At 33.7% G+C, this 20,232-nt stretch overlaps 1 protein-coding gene across 12 annotated transcripts in view; it reads right to left on the bottom strand.

Moving 5' to 3' along the window:
* The window catches only part of ARID1B (AT-rich interaction domain 1B), a 557,650-nt gene that overhangs the window by 186,145 nt on the left and 351,273 nt on the right, over positions 1 to 20,232 (bottom strand). The window lies entirely within an intron of this gene.

Here is a 20,232-nt window from a genome sequence, read left to right as displayed (position 1 = left end):
TAACTTCTTATGCTTACAAAACTATGTTCCTAAATTTTCATATAACACCACTGAATATTCCAAATATACCACACCAAGAAATTCTGAGTTGTGTAGTCTGATTAAATGTATTGATATTTTTATCTCAGTTCAACCAAACACACTCACTAGAAGATAGAATAAACAATTGTTCAAATAAAAAACAGTATTTTCTTATTAATGAGAAGTTACAGTTCTCCTAAAGTCTTAGTCTGATGATTCATCATTTTATGGAGATGACTACAGGTTCCTGAAATTATGCCTGCGGAGTACAATCAGTAGCAGATTCCAACCAGGAAAGCCTTTTGAGAGTGCATAGTGATGGCCTTCATGTTTTTTGTCTGAGGATCAGCCTTATTAAAGTTCTGAGATGCTCAAGTTGACCATAGCAAATCTGAAAGACTTTTTACTATAAGGGATTGTGATTAGTGTCAGTGAGGGGAGTAGGAAAGAATGCTGACAAAATTATAGATCTTTTAAGTATTGAAGAGGATCTAAGATTTATGAAGAGTACATTAGGCTGAGTTACTGCTTGAATCAAGAGAAGTATCATCTTCCCTAAATAAATTCATGGAGGTACAAAAATGGAATGAAAAAGAATAAATTCTAGAAATATTTCTTAAGAGAACTTACTATGCACAAATCTTTAAGCTAGAAATTACAAATAACTAAAGGTCAGGATCTACATTGATAGCTTTTTTTCTAAAAGGTGTAATTCTTCCTGCTTCTACCACAGCCCTTGAAGAAATCATAGCACAAAAAAACCTAAGAATTGGAAAAGATCTTAGAGGTCATTAAGTCCAAAACTCTACCTGAAGTGAAAGGCACCGAGGAAGATGGAGGTGACCCTGGGTTTTTGAAAGCTGTCATCAGAGCAAAAGATCTGCCAAATTCTACCCACCAAAAAAAGCTTGAAATACAGTCCCTGTGACAGACTGCATCTGCTGACTGAGAACTCACCTAGCTAAGCATAAAGAGGCATTTCACCAAAAGATTAGTTACTAAGTGAGGACTATTTGGACCACTGCAATACCTAATAAAATTCATTTAACATATGCAATGTGTAAATACCCAAAGCAGCTCTACATTTTTTCGTTTTATCAATTGGGCTTATTATATAATATCAACTAATCAATTAACAAATATTTATTGCCTCTTCTGAGACAGGCTTGGTGCTAGAGATAAGAGATAAAATTAATAGTCCTTACTTGCATAAAACCTACATTCTGGGAGACAAACATGTGTGTATATGTGTGTGTGTGTGTGTGTGTGTGTTTCTATATATATATGAAATAAAAACAATGTTACTATATATAACAAATACCACATAGTAAAGGTATTGTTATAGAATATAAAAAGGACTATAGCTTACCATCTGGCTATTTTATTAAGTATGTACTTAATAAATGCTTACTGATTGACTGATAAGAGATTTTGCAATGATATCAAATAATTCTAGAAATGAAATAGTAAAATACAAATATTTGCCTGCAAATCCTGTTTTCTTCAGCGTTAAATACTTCATGCTTAAACACATGGCAAAGTACACATATTCTTTACAGATCAATTCAGCTATTAAGAGCAATTCTCCCTGAAAAAACAAAATCTTTTATTTCCTATATGTGAGCATTTGTATATAGTTACATGCACATTATTTCCCCAATAGAATGCAAACTCCAAAAGGGCAGGGGCTGTTTCTATTTCTTTATGAGAATAATAGTGTATACAGAGAAAATGACAATGTAAAAAAAATTGATAGGATTATTTATGAGCAAAATCAATTGAACTAGAATGAAGTAAGCATGTTGAATTTCCCAACTGCTAAAGTAATCAAAAGGCATTAACAAATGCTTCTCATAAGAAGACTATGCTGTGACTATAATTCTATAAAGAAAGCAATCTTATGAAGACTACTTCAAATCACAACCAATGAGAGATACATATATCAAAAAGGAGTCTGAGGTTTGATGTCATAATTACTCAATCTGTAAAAATGACAACAGATAGAGATGCTCAATGTTGGAATCTTTAGAAAAGATAAACAATCATAAAACATTGTTTTATAAATTTATAAAGTGTTTTATTTTAAAAATCCTGGGGAAATGATAATTTTTTTCCTTGCTGTTAGGCAGGAATTTCTCTTCTTAACCTTTGCAAAACTGACTCTCTTCCAAACTCATTCCATCCATGAAACCCTGTTAAGGTTCCTTCAAGCTTTATGGTCTTAGGATCCCTTGTTTCCATATGTTAGGACTGGCTCTTCTTTATACTAGCAATGCTCTTTCTTCAAATTTTCATCTCAGAGAATCTCTGGGTTGCCTTCAAAATAATCTCCCATGCTACCTTCTACAAACAGTCTTTGCTGTTTATGACCCTCTAAAACCCCAGCTCCAAATGCCTTTTCTCTAAGGTGTTACCTTCTATCTTCTTTGTATGTTTCTCCTATCTATCTACTTATATGGTCTCCAAAACTAGGGAGTAAGTCCTTGGAGGACAAAGATAGTTTTTGCTGTTTCTTTGTATCCCCTAAGATAAGCACAGTTTATACATGCTTACTTAATTCATGTCTGAAGATTGAGAAATTAATAAATTATTCCTCTGATGAAACAAAGTTCCAGAAGTAAAACAATGGGTTCTTTTAAAAAAATGATATCCTATCTGATACCCAAATAAAAGAATATATATATAAAACAAAAATATAAAATTAGTCAGAATAGGGACCTACCTAAGGGTTACAGAATCACAAAATTCTGACTCCAGGTCATCTAATCTCACTAAAACAAGTTATTTGCACTACAAATTGTTTTGACAACTGGTTAAAGCATCTTCACTTGAATCCTTTCCACATGTGAAGAGAAATTATTAAGTGAAACTTGTTTTACAGATCTTAAAGCACCACAGAAATATGAATTATTATTAATAAGAGATTCTCAGGCAGTTCACTGCTCTTTTTGACAACTCTAGTTGTCAGGAAGTATTTTTTAAAAATTGTTTGTTTTTTAAATACTCCTTATTATAGAGTCCAAACCTTCCTCTCAGGAACATATGTACACTGCTGTTAGTTCTGTCTGCTGGGATCAGGTAAAAGAAGTATAATCTCTTTACCATTTACAGACAAATACAAATCATGTACTGTATATCTTATCTTCTATAGGCTAAAGATACTCCAAGTCCTTCAAATGATCCTCATATTTAGCATAATTCAAGCTTTTAAAATCCTGATCCCCTTCTTTTGGGGACTTTTCAATTCATAAAATCTCCTTTAGTATTCTATAGTATTCTAGATGTGGTCTGACAGCAGCAGATGATGACTACATAGCACTTTCTAGATATTCTGGATTTCTTAGTCTTAAGATGGCAGTAGCTATTTTGGCTGCAATATCACAATTTTGATTCAGAGAACTGGGTATACAATAAAAATGCTTACATTTTTTATTAAAGAATCTGATTTCTCTGCCTTTTCCCCAATTCACCTCACAACACTTAAGTACAGAACACTAGATTTATCCTGTTCAAGTTCATTTTAGCAGAGTCAACCTGGTGTTCTATCCTTTCTAGATATTTTTGAATTCTAATCTTAATATCCAACCTCCCTTTGTGTCATCTGCAAATTTGGGAAGTATGGCACCTATATATCTTCACCCAAGTTTATAATATCTACTGATTGTCTCTTTGTAATGCAAGGAATTGGTCAGGGAAATGAGAAAGGGAGAAAAAAATAGAGATGTAAGGAAACTGAGATATAAGGGGAGGGGGAATCATTTGAATTACTCTTTTTAAACAGTCCAAGAAATAGCTATAAATTGATTTTTAATTAAAAAAAAAAAACTCACACATACATTTACTTTCTCTGTTCATTTTTGTTTATATAAATCAAGGAAACTCTGGTATGTTGAAGTTCTGCCAAGCATTCATCACGATCCTGCTTCTAAGGCTGTGCACCTGCCATTACCTGTTTACATCACACTTTAAAGAATCACAAAATTCCTACCACACCAGTACTTTCAAAATTATGGCTATTTAAAGGCAATCAAATAACCATTTGGATATGTTTTTCCACAATAAAATCATTAATAAAACAAATAACCAAAGTACAAAAGAAAAGCCATTTAAAACCATATAGTCATAGGATATTACCCTTAAAAATGAGATATTACATCCTGAATCACCATTTCCCAGAAGAAGCATTTAAATAAATATTACAATAAGAAAAAGAAAATGCAGGAGTTTATATAAAGTTATTTACTAAAATTTATTGATCCTAACTGTGAGAGGCCCAGAAGGACAATTTATATAAAAATTTATATAAACTAAAAACACAGTATTCTCAAAATCTTCTATGAAAAGAATATGTGTTATTTTATAATCAATATTCTATCAAATTCAATGAATTCATTTAGAGAATGATAATACGACCATTCACTTACTTCCCATGGAACATCATACATGATTTCAGCTGTTACACAGAAGGGAAAGTAGCTATCAGTTAACATTTTAAAGTAGCTTTTAGGATGTAAAAATTCAGGATTGTTTTTAAAACAAAACAAAACAAACAAACAAAAAAGATAATCCAGATGGGTAACAAAGTCTTTAAATAGGTTTATACATAAGTTTTTATAAAAGTATCTTAAAAAATAACATCACCAATTCTTACAAAAAAACCATGGGGGGAAAAAAATCACCATTCATTCAAAAAATTGTAAGAGAAAAAGTATAAAGGTTATCATTAGTAAGCATAGCTCAGGATTTGTGTTCAGGCTTAACTTTTTAATAGGAAAGAGAGCAAGATGGCAGGGACTGTTTAAATATCCTGAATAACTAAGTCTTTTTTAAAAAGAAGGTGATGAGGAAGCTTAGCTAGATGAAAACCTAAAAAGATCAATAAAATCTGAAATTTTCTGGAAGACAATAGATGCTATCACCCTAAAAACAAAGCCCAAGGTCAGTTTGGAGGAGGGAGTGGGAGGAAGGGGTGTGTGTGTGTGTGTGTGTGTGTGTGTGTGTGTGTGTGTGTGTGTGTGTGTGTGTGTGTGTGTGTGTGTGTGTGTGTGTGTGAGCACGTACATTCTTCTACCCTTCTTTTATACAAAGACACATACACTTTGCTGATTACTACAATGGCAGTTGGATTTAAATGAACTAGGTTCAGATTTAAGCTCTGCAATTTACACTGAGGTGCCCTTGCCTATCCTTTAGATGCCTAAATTTCCTCATCTTCAAGATTATAACAATAACAATATCAACGCCACCTACCTTAGAGAAAGGTACTCATACTCTACTTATGACCATACTCTGTTGTAAAGATCAAATAACATTGCCTGTAAAATGCTTTGAAAAACAAAGTATGATGTAAACATAAGCTATTATTAAAATGTGTTTTAAAGTTAGTGGCTGTCTTTTTTTTCTTTTAAGATGGTTTACTGAATAAAAGTTTTAATTTAATGAGGATGAGCTGAAGGTATGCAGTATTTTCCTTAGCGATTCACAATAAATATATTACAGGTGGGGGGTTTCAAATGTTTTTATGAATTTAATTTTTAAAGGAACTAACAAAATCTTTATTTTTTAAACCCTTACCTTCTGTCTTAGAATCAATACTGTGTGTTGGCTCTAAGGCAGAAGAGTGGTAAGGGCTAGGCAATGAGGGTCAAGTAACTTGCCCAGGGGTCACACAGCTAGGAAGTATCTGAGGAGACATTTGAACCTAGGACCTCCCATCTCTGGGCCTGGCTCTCAATTGACTGAGCCACCCAGCTGTCCCCAGAACTAACAAAATCTTAAGACACTATGGAAATGTTAACATATTATTATAACTGAAAAAAAAATTGAATCAGTGAAAAAATTCACTGTATTCTAACAAGTAATTTTGTATAGCCTGCCTGCACTGGTAAATGTTCCTCAATCTAGTTGTCAAATAATAATAATAATAGTAGGAAGAAATCTTTGGGGTTATCTAGTCCAACACACCTCATTTTATAGGTGAAGAAATTGAAGTGGAGATTAAAAAATTGTAAAGCTAGAAGTCAGGTCTCTTAAACACAGGATTCCGTTAACTTTCCCTTTCGCCATGCTGTCTTTCAAGGTGCCCAACTAAATGATTCTTGCGAGGAGAATAAAAGAGTTTTCTATTTCTGAATGTGATTGATGATTCTACAAATGTAAGCGCTGGGGTAAAATATGGTTGAATAAGTTATAAATACAGTAAAACTATTTCATGCCAACAATGTATGAGACATTTGACCATGCAATATTCATTATGAAAAATCTACAGGCACAGTGTTTCTTTAGCAATTTTTCTTCTATTTCATTTAGTATTTGGACATAACAAAATATCTACAAAAATCAGGTATGACCTGGGCTCTAAGAGCAGTATGCACATTCATATATATAGCTTCTTTGCCATAATTTATGGCAGAAAGGGGATTTCATTTTATTTGGTAGTCTATGCTTTAAAAAAAATTTAAGTCTATGGATCACAGGGTCAGTACTCCAACTAAAAACTCTTTGTTTTTAGGAACTCATAAGTGGGTCATTCAAACATAGTCCTGAAATTAAACTCCCTGTTTAGATATTTACGGAGATTTTGCAAACATCAGGAACATGGCAATAACTATTGCCGCTACCATAGTTTCCAGTTTCAACTGATAGCAAAAGGGACTTTTGAAAGTGGCTCAGAAATACAACCTGGAGTCTGTTGGCTAAGTCTACGAGGAACTAAATTAAACTAAAGCAGCTCTTCCCTAATTTGTTCCCTTCTATAAGGGAAGAAATAGTGACAGAGGGGAAAAAAAGTGCAATGCTTTTCACTGAGATAAGACTTTGAGAAGAAATTCGAAGAATATTTTCACATACTAATGTAGAAAAATTTTAAAAAATGCATACACATAGTTTATGGTAGGGGTAGATGGAAGGACAAAGATTGAAGTGGAAGTTTAAATACTTTGGCCACATCATGAAAAGACAGGATTCAGTGGAAGAGACCTCAATGTGGGGAGAAGATAGAAAACGGAAGGAGAAGGAAACACAGAGAGGAGGCAGAGAACGAGACGAATAGACTGTCACAGGGACGGCGAAGATGATGGACCAGACTTTGAGGAGAGAGTGGAGGTCTGAAGGACCTGGCAGGATATGGTCCATGGGAGCATGAAGGCTGCCTGAATGACTGAACAACAACAGCACTGTAAATTAGTGAATTCTTCACCAGTGACACATAGATGAAATTGTAAGCATCCTTAACTTGACACAGGGCTAGCACAATATGACACCTCTCTTCCATGTTTCAAGAAGCAGTCAGAAATAATCTGAATAACCTTGCCCAGCTAGGGAGTATGAACGTTTGCAAATGATCATAAGGAAGAAGGGAAGATGCCTCCCATCAGCTCCTATCTCAAAAATCAGTGGGAAATACTGAGGTAGACGGGAGACATATCTGACTAAGAGAAGTGTAATAAATCAGAGAGGGGTTGGGGAGGGAGAGAGAGGCAGAGGGAGAAGGGGGGGGGGGAGAGACACAGAAAGAGGGAGGGAGAGAGGAAGGGAAACAGTAAGAGAGAGACAGAGAGAAAGGTACAAAAGGAGATGGTTTCAAGCTCCTGGAACAGCATTAAAGGGTGCAAAGAAACTCAATGAGGATAGCTGCACTCTTTCCAAATGGACCACATGGAGAGAGAACAAACAGCATCTTCTGCAGGTTCAGAATAGAAGCGGAATGCAGAGCAAAGGAGATGGAGGAACGTCACATGCAGGAGTTCAGCACAAATACTGGCAGTGGGACCTCAAAGGCAAAGTACTGGCACCCAGTGTCTGCATAAGTTCCAAGGAAAAAGGGTTCTTCACAAGGGGGTGGTATTATTTTCTAGAGACTTTCATTGGTTTCTATCAACACTTAAGCAGGTTGGTCTATATTTTGAGCAAAGCAATGCCAGAGAGTTGTACTTCTGATACTGATCCTGGTGCTTCTAAATTAAATTAATACTTACATGATAATGCCAAAATAGACTGTTAACGAAAATGACAATGGCAGCAAGCTTAGATTTCTTATATCACATACAAAATTTAAATGGAGAAGAAAGATCAAAGAACCACTCTTTTAAGATGATTAAACTGTGACTTAGAAAGAATAAACAACTTTGGTTAAGGGATAAGCAGAATAAGTCATAAAATTTCAGGTCTTGTCTCCCAGTTCAGTTATCGCTCTAATATACCTCTATGTTACAGATTCTATAGCATCTATAGAAAGGTTCCGAAAATATGAAAAACTTTGATAGGTATGCATAAAGCAACATTAAAGCACATTGTATTTAGCTTAACCTTTACATATTAGGCTATGGTCACTCAAAGACATTCAATAAACCTAGACTAATAAGATCTGACTGGATGATGTCAGAACTCTGAATATAGAGTAAAAATCATTATTTCATCTTGAGTATAAATCTGAATTGAATACTTGGGGATTTGGCTCTAGAGTCAAGAATTTTAAAATCTCACTTTTGATTAAATGACATTAGAAAAGCCAGTCACTCTGGGTATCAGTTTATTCATCTATAAAATAAGGGGATTTGTCTGCCTGGATTTTGAGGACTATTAAATTCTAGGTCTATAACCTGGTGATACAAAGCACAAGTGGAGAGTAGGGATTGACCTCTCTGGAATGTAGATTTTTAGCTCCTCCCTTCATTTCCTAGAGTTCTGAAAAAATACATTATAATAGAATGAGGGTTTTAAAAAGGTGGTATAGAAAATGATGATTTTCATTTGTGGACAGTGGACAGAGCACTAGACCTGCATTTGGAAGGACCTGAGTTCACATGTGGCCTCAGATATTTCCTAGCTGTGTGACCTCAAGCAAGTCACTGAAGCCCATCTGCCTAACCCTTGTCCTTCTGGCTCAAGAGTTTTTACTAAAACTTTAAGGTTTGTTTTCTTGAAGGGGAAAAAGATTTGATTTTAATAATATGTATAGTTCCCTCTCCACTTAAAATTTCAATAATTTGAAAAGTTATTAGCTTACTTTTGCTATGTTAGATCTTCTAGTTTCACTTAAAATAAAAATTTAATAATTTATTTCAATGAAAAGCCACAGAATTAACTGACCAAGAAAATTAAGATGAAATTATTACAATGTACAAAAACTTCCCACTGACAGCTTTATTTCTAAATTTCTGGTTGCCTTCAAGAAGTACCAGCAGCCTTCTGACCAACTGCTGAGTTCCTCAAAGATCCTGCATTTAGAAAAAGAGCATGGGACGTATGTGCTTCTCCTCTCTCTCAGCCCGTTACCCCACTTCCTCTGGTCTAACTCCAAGGGAATTCCACACTAGGTGCAGTCTCCTTCCCTTAGAACAAAGGTCCAGGAGGGTAGGACCTTCATTTCTTTTTGTTTGTATTTTCCATGCTTAAGTCTAACAAATACTTTATCTCCATCTAACAGAAGTTTATCTCTTAAGAAAAACTTATAGGCTCAAAGCTAACTCCTAAGAGGTCATTTATCAACATCTTTATTTTACAGATAAGAAACAAGTGATTTTCCTAAGGTTACACAGCTAGAGTGTGATTTTGATAGAATATAAAGCCTGGATCCCCAGTACAATATAAGGCCACAATAGCATAAGATCTATAGATTTATTACATGGCATATTTATCAAAGACAGGTAGATATAGTTGAATTATATAGTTTACAAATCTGGCACAGAAAATTTTTACTTATTTGGTTCATACTTATTGTTATTGTCTAATTATTCAACCCACAAGGACCCTGTGGACCATACTGTCTCTGGGGTTTTCTAGGCAAAGATATTGAAGTGGTAGACTATATCTTTCTCCAGTAGATTAAGAAAAATAGAAGTTCGGTGACTTGACCAAGGTCACACAACTAGGAATTGTCTCCGGTCACATTTGAACTCAGATCTTCCTGCTTACAGACATAGCACTTTATTTACTGAGTCAACTCTGGTACCTCATGGAGTCATCACAACATCTTTAAAGGAGCTAATTTATAACAGTCAGCCTTCTCTAGCATGGCTTTATTCTCTTTCCCCTCAAAAGAGATTCAAGGAATAATGTGAAACTATCTATAAAAGATGTGAAAAGAAAAAAAACATAAAGAGTAACTTCATCAAAATGCTGTGGATTAATCAAGATAAAATATTTTTCAAGAGTCTTTCCCAAATAAGAATTAATTCACTATTACAAAGTAATTTTGTTTCAAAACAAAAGCTGCAAGTGCTTCAATAACCAGCAGATGGCAGAAGCAGTGGCTTGGTTAGTCCTAAACAAAAGAATATTCAAACTAGGCAATTAGTACCAAAGTAAAATTCTAAAATGCCAGGGATATTTTTAAATTTTGTATCCTTTTAGTGAGGAAAAATAGTTAGCACAATTCTCTTAAGAAATGGTATAGAATATAAAATGAGAAATCACATGGAATGACTTGGTACTGCATTTCTCCAAGACTTCCTGAAAGCTTTTAAAAAATTATAATTAATTAATGACAAAGGTCTTGTTGTTATTTAAAATAGCCAAGTTTCTTAAAATTATAAGCTGCAGGAAATAATAAAATTTAAAAAAACCCTCAGCTATGTTATCTTGGGTTTCTAATGACATATTCATTGTTAAATATTTTTAATCCAAACAAATTATTTCATTCTTTCTTCTTTCTCAAGGAGATTGTTTTCCAAGAAGTACAGCTATGTATTTACAAAGACATATTTCAAGGGCAAAATATTTGGGATTCCACTGAATATAGAGTATGATAGATGATTACCTTTTATCTATATGATAAAATTGAGAAGTACAATTATCAAGATTTTATACTTCAGTATTTATGTTTTTATCAGCAAAATGAAATTTGATATGATATTTAGATTAATTTAGCATTGAAGACCAAGAAGACATTGGGAGGCAGCATAGGAAGGAAGATCTAGATTGAGCCTCACTAACAATGTGACCCTAGTCAGGCAATTTAAATTTCACTACTTCAGTTTCCTCATCTATGAAATAACAGATTTGGACTAGATGACCTCTTAGGTTCCTCCTCCTAGCTCTAAATCAAGTCACCTTGTGATTTAGAAATATAAAGAAATAGGAAAGGAGTATTTAACAGAACTAATCAAACTGGAACTAATTCATTTTAGAATATTTATTTGTGTTCTTCACTTGTGCATATTAAAGAATGGCAGGACTTTCTAAAAAGCAGCATTGGACATCTCAAAATCAATGCCTTTATCAAATGCAACAGGAAAATACCAGTCAATTGGACAAAAACTCAGGAAAATTCAATTTGAGTAATCCAAGGCATAGGCTATTTGCTCTAAGACAAAGCTCTCTGGTCTCTTGACCAGTGCCGAAGACCATTTTATATCATTATTATCACTTTAGAAATGCCAACTTAGTTTTAACCCTTTAACTCAGGGGATCTTGAACTTTATTGCATCATGGGCCCCTGTGAGAGTCTAGTGAAGCCCATGGAAATTCCCAAAAGAACGATTTAAGTGTATAAAATTAATCATACAAGATTTTGAAGAAAACCAATTATGTTGACAAAATGTTTAAGGCAACAACAATAACAACAAAACAAATCCATGGATCTAAGAGAAAATTCCTGCTCCTTTAGCCACCTAGAATAACCTGTTGTTTTTTAATTCCAAGTGACTATTTCAACAAATGTCTTCTACTGCTTTTCCCTAGATAGTTGTAATGTATTTTATTTAAAAGGCTGCATGAGCTAATCAAAAGCACAGCACATGAAGCTCTTCAATTTCAATCTCAAATGTCTTAAAATTGAAAAACTGAAGTAACATTTTATTATAAAACAAAGCACAAAAGTGTCTAAGAAGCCATGCTGAGACCTGGTCATATTTCAAGTGTGATTCTTGAATATTTTGTCCAGTGATTCTGAAAGGTTCCTTCCTACTTTTTTCATTGTTGTCTGCCTCAGTTGGTAATTGTACTATATATAATGGCACAAACCCATCATTTATTCTGGAGTATGTTTGGAGGGAACAGAGGAGACAGAATCGGATGAAAAAATGTCACATGGGAGAAAGAACATTAGCCCATAAAATGCTTAGCTGTGAAATCAAAGGATAAATTTGGCCAACCTCAAGTCTTCTGATTATTTTCAGCCTTTAAAAAGTGTCCCACAAAGACTCCTGTTTTACTTGACATACCTTCAGATGTTAAATTCCATGACCATTTATTTTATAAATCAAACTGTAATCCTGATTCCATTTGAAGAAAAGCAACATAGAAAGAATGATTAAACTAATTACATTACAAGACAGTCTATGATAAGACACAAAAGCAGGAATAAAAACCAGGGCATTCCAGTTATTCATGGACTGATCCCACTGGAGGAGTATAAGCAGCTTCCTTCTAAAGGGATATCTCTGTTGGTTAGTTTTACCGAACTGTTTTTTTTCTTAATGTTTTTATACCTTTCTTAAGAAAGGAGACTTGTGACATAGGCAAATGGAGGGAGGATATATTCTAGAAATCAATGTACTATAATAAAAAGCATCAAATAAAACAAAATTAAAGTTGTATGTTTCCTAAAGTATATCTGTTGAAAAAAATTAGGTTAATCTTTATGGTAAGACAAGCCCACCTCTGGCTGGATAACTTCTCCAAATGACAGTCTTGATATTATTTTCAAATGCATTCTGTTTGATCTAGATCTTCCTACTACTAACTGGAATTAAACCAGATAATAGTAGAGTCAATTAGAAAGAAATTTCAAGAACTCATGGAGAAGTCTGGACAGGTGATGGTTATAAGCTTTTAAAGGTCAGGGACATGATTTAACTTTACCCTAATCAAGAAGATTAAACCATTTAAATGTAACTTTTTTTTTTTAAGTAGGGTAGAGGGTTTCCAGGGGTATGGAATATTACATATAATTATTGGTTTTGACTTTTTTTCCTACTCTATTTCCTCACATTTTAAGAACAACTCTCTTGGAAAAGAAAAAGAGGGATACAAGGGAAACTTTAGGTGAGATTATAACAAGAAATATCAATAAAAATGTATTTGAAGAAAAAATAAAAATAATGTCATATTTTGTATATGCAACACATCAGAGAACTAGCCTCTAGCTTATACTAGCTTAGTGGACCTGGGGCAAATTCTTTACTAGGTACTTCCCAAGCTGATTAAATAATCTGTTCAGTTTTGTTTTTGTTTTTTTTTTTAGTTCCAGTCATTGGGGAATGTTTATGTTATTTATTTACCTGCTCTCTCAAGAGACTTGGGGTGAGGCAGGATGGAAAAGATATAATTTGTATAAAGATGAGGAGGGCAAAGGAGAGATTCCACAGTATTCTAGGACTACATGAGGAATAAGGGTACACAATTAGCTTTTGTTCAAATTAATCAATATGTGATTAAAGAACATCTGCAAAGTGAGATTGACTGTTAGGAATTAAAAGACACTGAAAATACAACTGTGGCCTGCTAGAAGAGGACAAATCTTGTTCGAGAGCTGAAATCTATAATAGAGAAATAAAAATGTGTCTACCTAAAATAGGTGGAAAATGAGTACTGCCTCCACCACCATAAAGGGTCAGAGAAATCAGTTCAGACTTGTAGTTGGGGTAGTCAGGAGAATGGCCTCATGAAGGGGGAAAGATAAGAATGGGACTTTGAAAGATGAGCAGAATTTTTATAGACTAAGGGGAATAGGGAGGACCATTGCAAGGAGATATTTTGTAAAGCAAGGAATGTAAAGAAAAAAAATTTCCCCACACATTCCAAGGACAGTAAATAAATCACTATATCTTTATTTTTTCAAGGACATCTAATCAATGACATTTCATAAATCAAAGAAAAGCAACTGATAGAAATAATAGATTTCAAAGCATGTTCAACTGTTCTCTAGGAAATCCAAAATTACAAATCCTACCATATCTGCATCTTAATGACTAACTTTAAATAGATAATTCAACTTGTTTGATATCTCTGGAAGTTAAATCTCCAAGCAATGATACTAAAAAAGGCACTGGAAAATTGTTCCATGTGGCTAATGGAAAACAATTCAATGTCAATTTTCACAAACTCCTCCCTTAAAAAGTTTTTTTTCCTCAAGTAAGATTATACACACACATACGAATTATAGTTTATATTTAATTTTAGACAATGTTGAACCAATCAAATTATTCCCTCTTTACAGGTTATACTGCAGAATGAGTTGATTTTTCTATCTGATTTATTCTAAGGATCTGGTGGATATATCATAATGAAAATACCAAACATCTTTTAGTTGATAAATTGATATGAATAAGCATTTTAATACTAAATTTTAAAATATTCAAAAAATTTAAAAAACCTACAAGGTGAAGAAAAAAAATTCTCTGTGCTCTATGTACTCAAAAGCACCAAAAGAGAGACACACAGGAGAGGAAAAAGTTTCCTTAGAACGGTAGTAAAATTTAAGAATCTAAAAAAAATATATATATATATTAAAATTGTTGCTGAAGAGGGGCCAGAATGAAAAGATAGAAAATGATAATTCAATACAAATCTATATTTTATTTAGAATTCCTAAATAAATTCTTAGAAAAATACTGAATTAGGTATTTGAACTTCTGGTCCAACTCCATCTTTAACTACTGTTTGGCCATGACCATTACTAAGTCCTCAATTATATATCACTGGTTTCCTTTTCTGAAAAATGTTCTTGGTCTTTTCTGGATATAAAATTTACCAATATTGAGGAAAGTTTAGAGACTAAGTGGGATAGTGGCAAAACACAATTTCAGCAACAAAAGGAACATCAGAATGAGGAAACGCTTCAAAATTCTTAAGAGAGTTGACTAGAACCCAGAGATTAAGTGACTTGACAGCGGTCAAAGGGTCAGACTGGATTCCAGGTCTTCCAGATAATAAGGACAACTATCTGACAAATACAACACAAAGACTAAGGAGACCAAAATTAGTCTGCAATAATACTTAGAGGAAGATGCTTTCCTAAATTTATAAAGTTTGTAATGATTATAAAGCTTTGACTATTAAAGGAGGAACTGGAGGAGGTTAATTATTTAGTAGAATAAAATATCATAAATTGAAACAATTACTCATATCTAGAAACAAATTTTAATTCCTAAGGCTCAATTTAGGCTAGCTAGGCCATTGATAACCCAGTTCAAAGGATGTTCTGGGGTGCCATTAGGATCCAATCACAAACAGATGATAATTATTCCTTTTACACATTTTTTACTTATGAAATACTATTTGCAAAATTTAATGATTCTAACGAATCCTATGCATCTTCCATTTTTAATCCATTTTTTCTATCAAGAATTCTGAAATTAAAAAAAAGATTTCAAAAATGTAATAAAAGCAAGGTCATTTTTTCCTTTTTTTAAAATAACATTCTAATATAACACTACTCAATAAATATTTATTAAGCATTAACTATGGACCAAGCCTTGAGTTAAGAGTTGTGATAAAGAGGCTAATGAAGGACCCTACCCTAAAAAACGTTCACAATCTAATGGGTAGACAAGTAAAGAAATATATAGTAACAAGACACATATGTATGTATATATGACCAGCAGCCATTCATTCAATAGATAAGTGGTAAAAGGATACAAATATTTCTAAAAATAATTGTTCACTAACCACAACAACATGTAAGAATGCTTCAAAATACTACTACTAATAAAACTACAAATCAAAACATTCCTGAAAATTTACCTCAAAATGACAATTTCACAAAAATGACCAAGAAATGGTAACAATGTTGGCGGAGTTGAGGAAAGATAAGCACACTAACACTTGGTTGGAAGAGATATGAAATGGTATGGCTGTTCTGGAAAACAATTTGGAATTACAGATGCCCCATAGCATTTGAACCCAAGACTTACTTCCTAGGCTTATACCCTAAGGAAGCCATGGATAATAAGTCATATATACACTAAAATATTTATAGCAAAACTTATTCTGATAAATATTAACTGGGGAATAGCTAAAGAATGGTGGGAAAAGAAAGCAATGGCATATTAATGTGCTACAAGAAATTACTTTTGTGAGAAAATACAAAGAAGGATAAAAAAAAGCTACATGAAGTAATGCAGAACAGAGTAAGCAGAGGCCAGAAAAAATATGGACACAAATTTGTTGTTATTATTTTTTAGTTATTTCAGTTGTATTTGGCTTTTGGTAACCCCATTCTGGATTTTCTTTACAAAAATAGTCCAGTGGTATGCCATTTCCTTGCCAGTTCAGTTTTAAATAATGAGAAACTAAGACAAATGCAATTAAGTGATTTGTCCAGGGTTACACAGCTAATAAGTATATATGGCTGGACTTGAATTCATGAAGATAAGTTTTCCTGATTCCGAAACCAGTGTTCTATCTACTACACAATCTAGCTGGCCTACAAAATAACTATAGGATATAAAAGGAAAGAATTTTAAATGAAAAAATCAAAACTAAATATAAAAAAAATTATAAAGGACAAGCAAAAGTCAAATTGTGCTATGAGGCCATTCCCAACTCTTGTTACAAATTGCATGTTTTAGGGTATTTAAAAATATAGCAGTAAATTGTGTTGACATTTTTTGCCTCTCAAAAAAAAAATACTTTTTATCTGGGGGGGAAAAAAGAGTATTTGGGATAACTAAGATGATGAAAGAAAAAGAAGACACCAATAAAATCTCTGTTAAAAATATAAGAAAATGTTAAAAGCTAGGTGGCTCAATAGATTAAGATTTAGCTCTAGAGATGGCAGTCCTAGGTTCAAATTTCGCCTCAGACACTTTCCTAGTTGCATGACCTTGAGCAACACACTTAATCCAAATTTTCTAGTCCTTGGTGGGTGGAGGTGGGGGTGGTCTACCTTAAAAAAAAATACACAGTATTGATTCTAAAACAAAAGGTAAGAGAGAAAAAAAGAGGGAGGGAGGGAGGAAGGAAGGGAAGAAGAAAGGAAGGAAGGAATAAGAAACAGAAAACAACACTACAGAAAACATGGTGATAGAATATTATATAAGAGAACTGAACCAAAATGATATTAGAAATTTGAGGAAGAAAAGAACCCTTTTACAGAAAGAGGAAAGGTGTTGGGAGAGGATTCATTGTAACATTCAAAACATGTTTTCAGTCATTCCATACACACTTCTGCTACAACTTAATTACTCAACTGACAGCTTACTGAAAGGGTTTAGTTAAATTCTAACAATGACATATCCATTTGCTACTTATTTCAACCTTTAGAAACTTAAAAAATGTTTATGTATTTAAATGTTATTTAAAATGTATGGGGACCAATGGCATTTGAGCAGATTTATCATGTACAAAACACAATTAGTATGCAATTTAGCAGTAATGTATCATAAAACTGAAAAGCAGTTAACATGTGAAAATGGAACTGATCTATTAAGACATAAGTAACAAACTACTGAGCCACCATGACCTTGATGTGCTACATGTGTAAGAAGGATGACACCAAAAAAAAAAAACTTTTAAAGGCAAATTTGCAATGCAGAGTGAACTAAACTGAGCAAAAGCATAGGAGAACTGACCTGGAGGTGAAAAAACAGCAATAAGGGGTCAATTCTCAAAATACCTTAAAGGGAATACATGAAATTGGGAGGGGGGGGTGGGAGAAGATATTTTTATTACAAAAATCCAATTAAAAAAAACTCCACCAATAACTATTAATTCATCTTGAACTCAAATTTTGAGGACATCTTTAGGAATAAATTAAGTATACATTGAAATCATATCTGCTAGAAAAATAAGAGAAGAAACAGGCAAACTTTTAGCAAATATTTTACAACAAATCACATCTTTACAGTCACAGAAGAGATTTCACTGTACTTAGTATTGGTTGACAAATTGATTCTGAGTAGAACAATGCACCACCATGAAGGTTCTCCCTCTGTATGTTTCCTTTTTTGGTACCACTTTCCAGGTATCAATACCAGTAAAGTAAAACATAACAAATCCATGGTCAAGAAAGATGTCTGTCATCCCACTACAGGATATATACACCAGTCACTAAAAGGAAGAGGGATTCCCTAGAGCAGATCTTTAGAAGTCCTTCTGATAAGTAATACATTGCACAAGTGCATTAAGCCCCATAAAGCAGAGCCTACAAGATATGATCTAGAATAGTACAAAGAATTTGGCCTAACAATGTAGAAAAAACCATTCCCCAAGTGACAAATGGTAAAAGGATATAAATGAAAATTTTTCAGAAACTGAAGCTATCAATAATCTTATGAAAAAATGTTCTAAATTGTTATTGATTAGAGAAACATAAATAGACTGCTTAATATGACAGTAAAGGAAAATGACAAATGTTAGGGAGGTAAGGGGAAGAGAAGAAATAGGGAACTAACGCACTACTAGTGGTTGTGAACAGATATAATTGTTCTGGAAAGCAACTTGGAACTCTGCCCAAAGGGTTATAAAACAGGGCATACCCTTTGATTTAGTAAAACCACTACTAGGTCTCTATCCAAAAGAGGTTAAAAAAAAAAAAGGAAGTTTAGGGGATGTCCATCCATGGGGAAATGGCTAAACAAATTGTGGTATGTGAATATGATGGAATACTACTGAACCATATGAAATAATGAAAAGCCTGATTTTTTTTTTAACTTGGAGAGAACTATTGCAGATAGTGAACAGTGACACAAATTGAACAAGAAAAACATTCTACACCGCCACAGAATTAATCCTGGAAGAATAAACTGTGAAAGTTACCTCCAGGAAGTGAATAGAAAGACAAAAATTGAAAGAAATAAATTTATATGTATGTGTTGGCTGCCTTGAGGCTATTTTCTGAGATGTAGAGAGGGTGAGGAGGAGCCTGGATACTAGTGGACAGGATTTATTAAGTAGATACGAAGAAAAATTGAGCTTAACATATAGAACTGTGATTTCATTGGTGTACTATCTTCTTTTTCTTGGTAAGTGGGGATGCTTGTTTTATAAAATTGCAAGGGGGGAAGAGTTTTTTATTTGGCATAACTAGCCACAGAAACTGAGATAGGCAATCAGACAACTAGCTATAAGAGTTGGTCCATCAGAATTTTGGAAAAAAGACTAAAGATGGAGAAAGAAGTAGGACATAATTGGAGGAAATGAGCAGGCTGGGTTGTGTTTAGGAAATGAGGAAGTGATTTTTTTAAAAGGTTAAGACTCTCAGTGAACAAAAGTCTTATTTTTAATATCAATGATCTTCCTTTTGGTGTAGCTTTCTCACTCTAAACCATAGGATACCCCAACTTCCTAAGAATCAAAACTGTGAGCCATCTAAGGGCAATGGAGAACATACAAGGTGTGTATGTACTAGCAGGTGAACTCTATTACCAATCAAGAACTGCTCATGAGAAGTGGAGTGAAAGGCTTGATTGAAGAAATGTTGAAACAAGGAGAAGTGCATACTATTCAGGGACCTAAAGTCCTGGATTGCATTTGGCCAAGAGTCAGTGTTGTTGAAATTTCTTGAAAGAAAATGGCTGCCAAGAAAAAGGTTAGCTCCTTCCCTTAAAATGCTATGAAAGCATACCAACAAGAGTTCCCCAAAGATAAGGTAGGTACTGGTTGGAATTTGTACTGTGTGTTGGAAATAACCATAACAATATATTAAATTACAAGCTCAGAGGAGAAATATAAAATAGTGTCCTTTAAAAGATTTCTCATCCTAGACAAGAAGTTCAAGGTCAAATTTCTATAAACAGGAGCAGATTTCCCATAGAAAAAAGAAGATTCAGGTAAGAATGACTAAATTAGGAGAATGACCACAAACAGAAAAATTAAATGAACCATTTTGTCACCTAAAACTATCATATCATGATTAAATTTTAAAACTTTAAGAGGTCATAAGAGATCATAGGGGATATAATTGCCTCATTCTGAAGATAAAAGGTACAGAAACTCAGAAAGTTAAGATAATTCTTAAAGGACAAATAAACTAGTTGCTAAAAGCAACAGGATGGGATTTCCTAGGTCACTTGGTTTGTGTCCAATTTTCTTACCACTAACAGATCACATCTTCCAATTGGTGGCCAGAAGACTTACTGACAGTTTTACTGTAAAGGTGTATGCAAATTAGCAAGTCCAGTTTTTATTTAATTCCAACAAAGCAAGAAGCATAACTCAGTAAAACAGAGAAGCAAACATACCCTCTCTAGTCTGTAAAGTGTTTCACATGTATATGCAGGCCATTGTACAAATGCAATAAATGCTGTAGTGAGGAATAAATTAGTC

Source organism: Monodelphis domestica, chromosome 2 (genome assembly GCF_027887165.1).
Source record: "Monodelphis domestica isolate mMonDom1 chromosome 2, mMonDom1.pri, whole genome shotgun sequence".
NCBI classification, from domain to species: domain Eukaryota; kingdom Metazoa; phylum Chordata; class Mammalia; order Didelphimorphia; family Didelphidae; genus Monodelphis; species Monodelphis domestica.
Note: the sequence above shows the minus strand (reverse complement) of the source record. Positions and strands in the feature narration are given on the sequence as shown.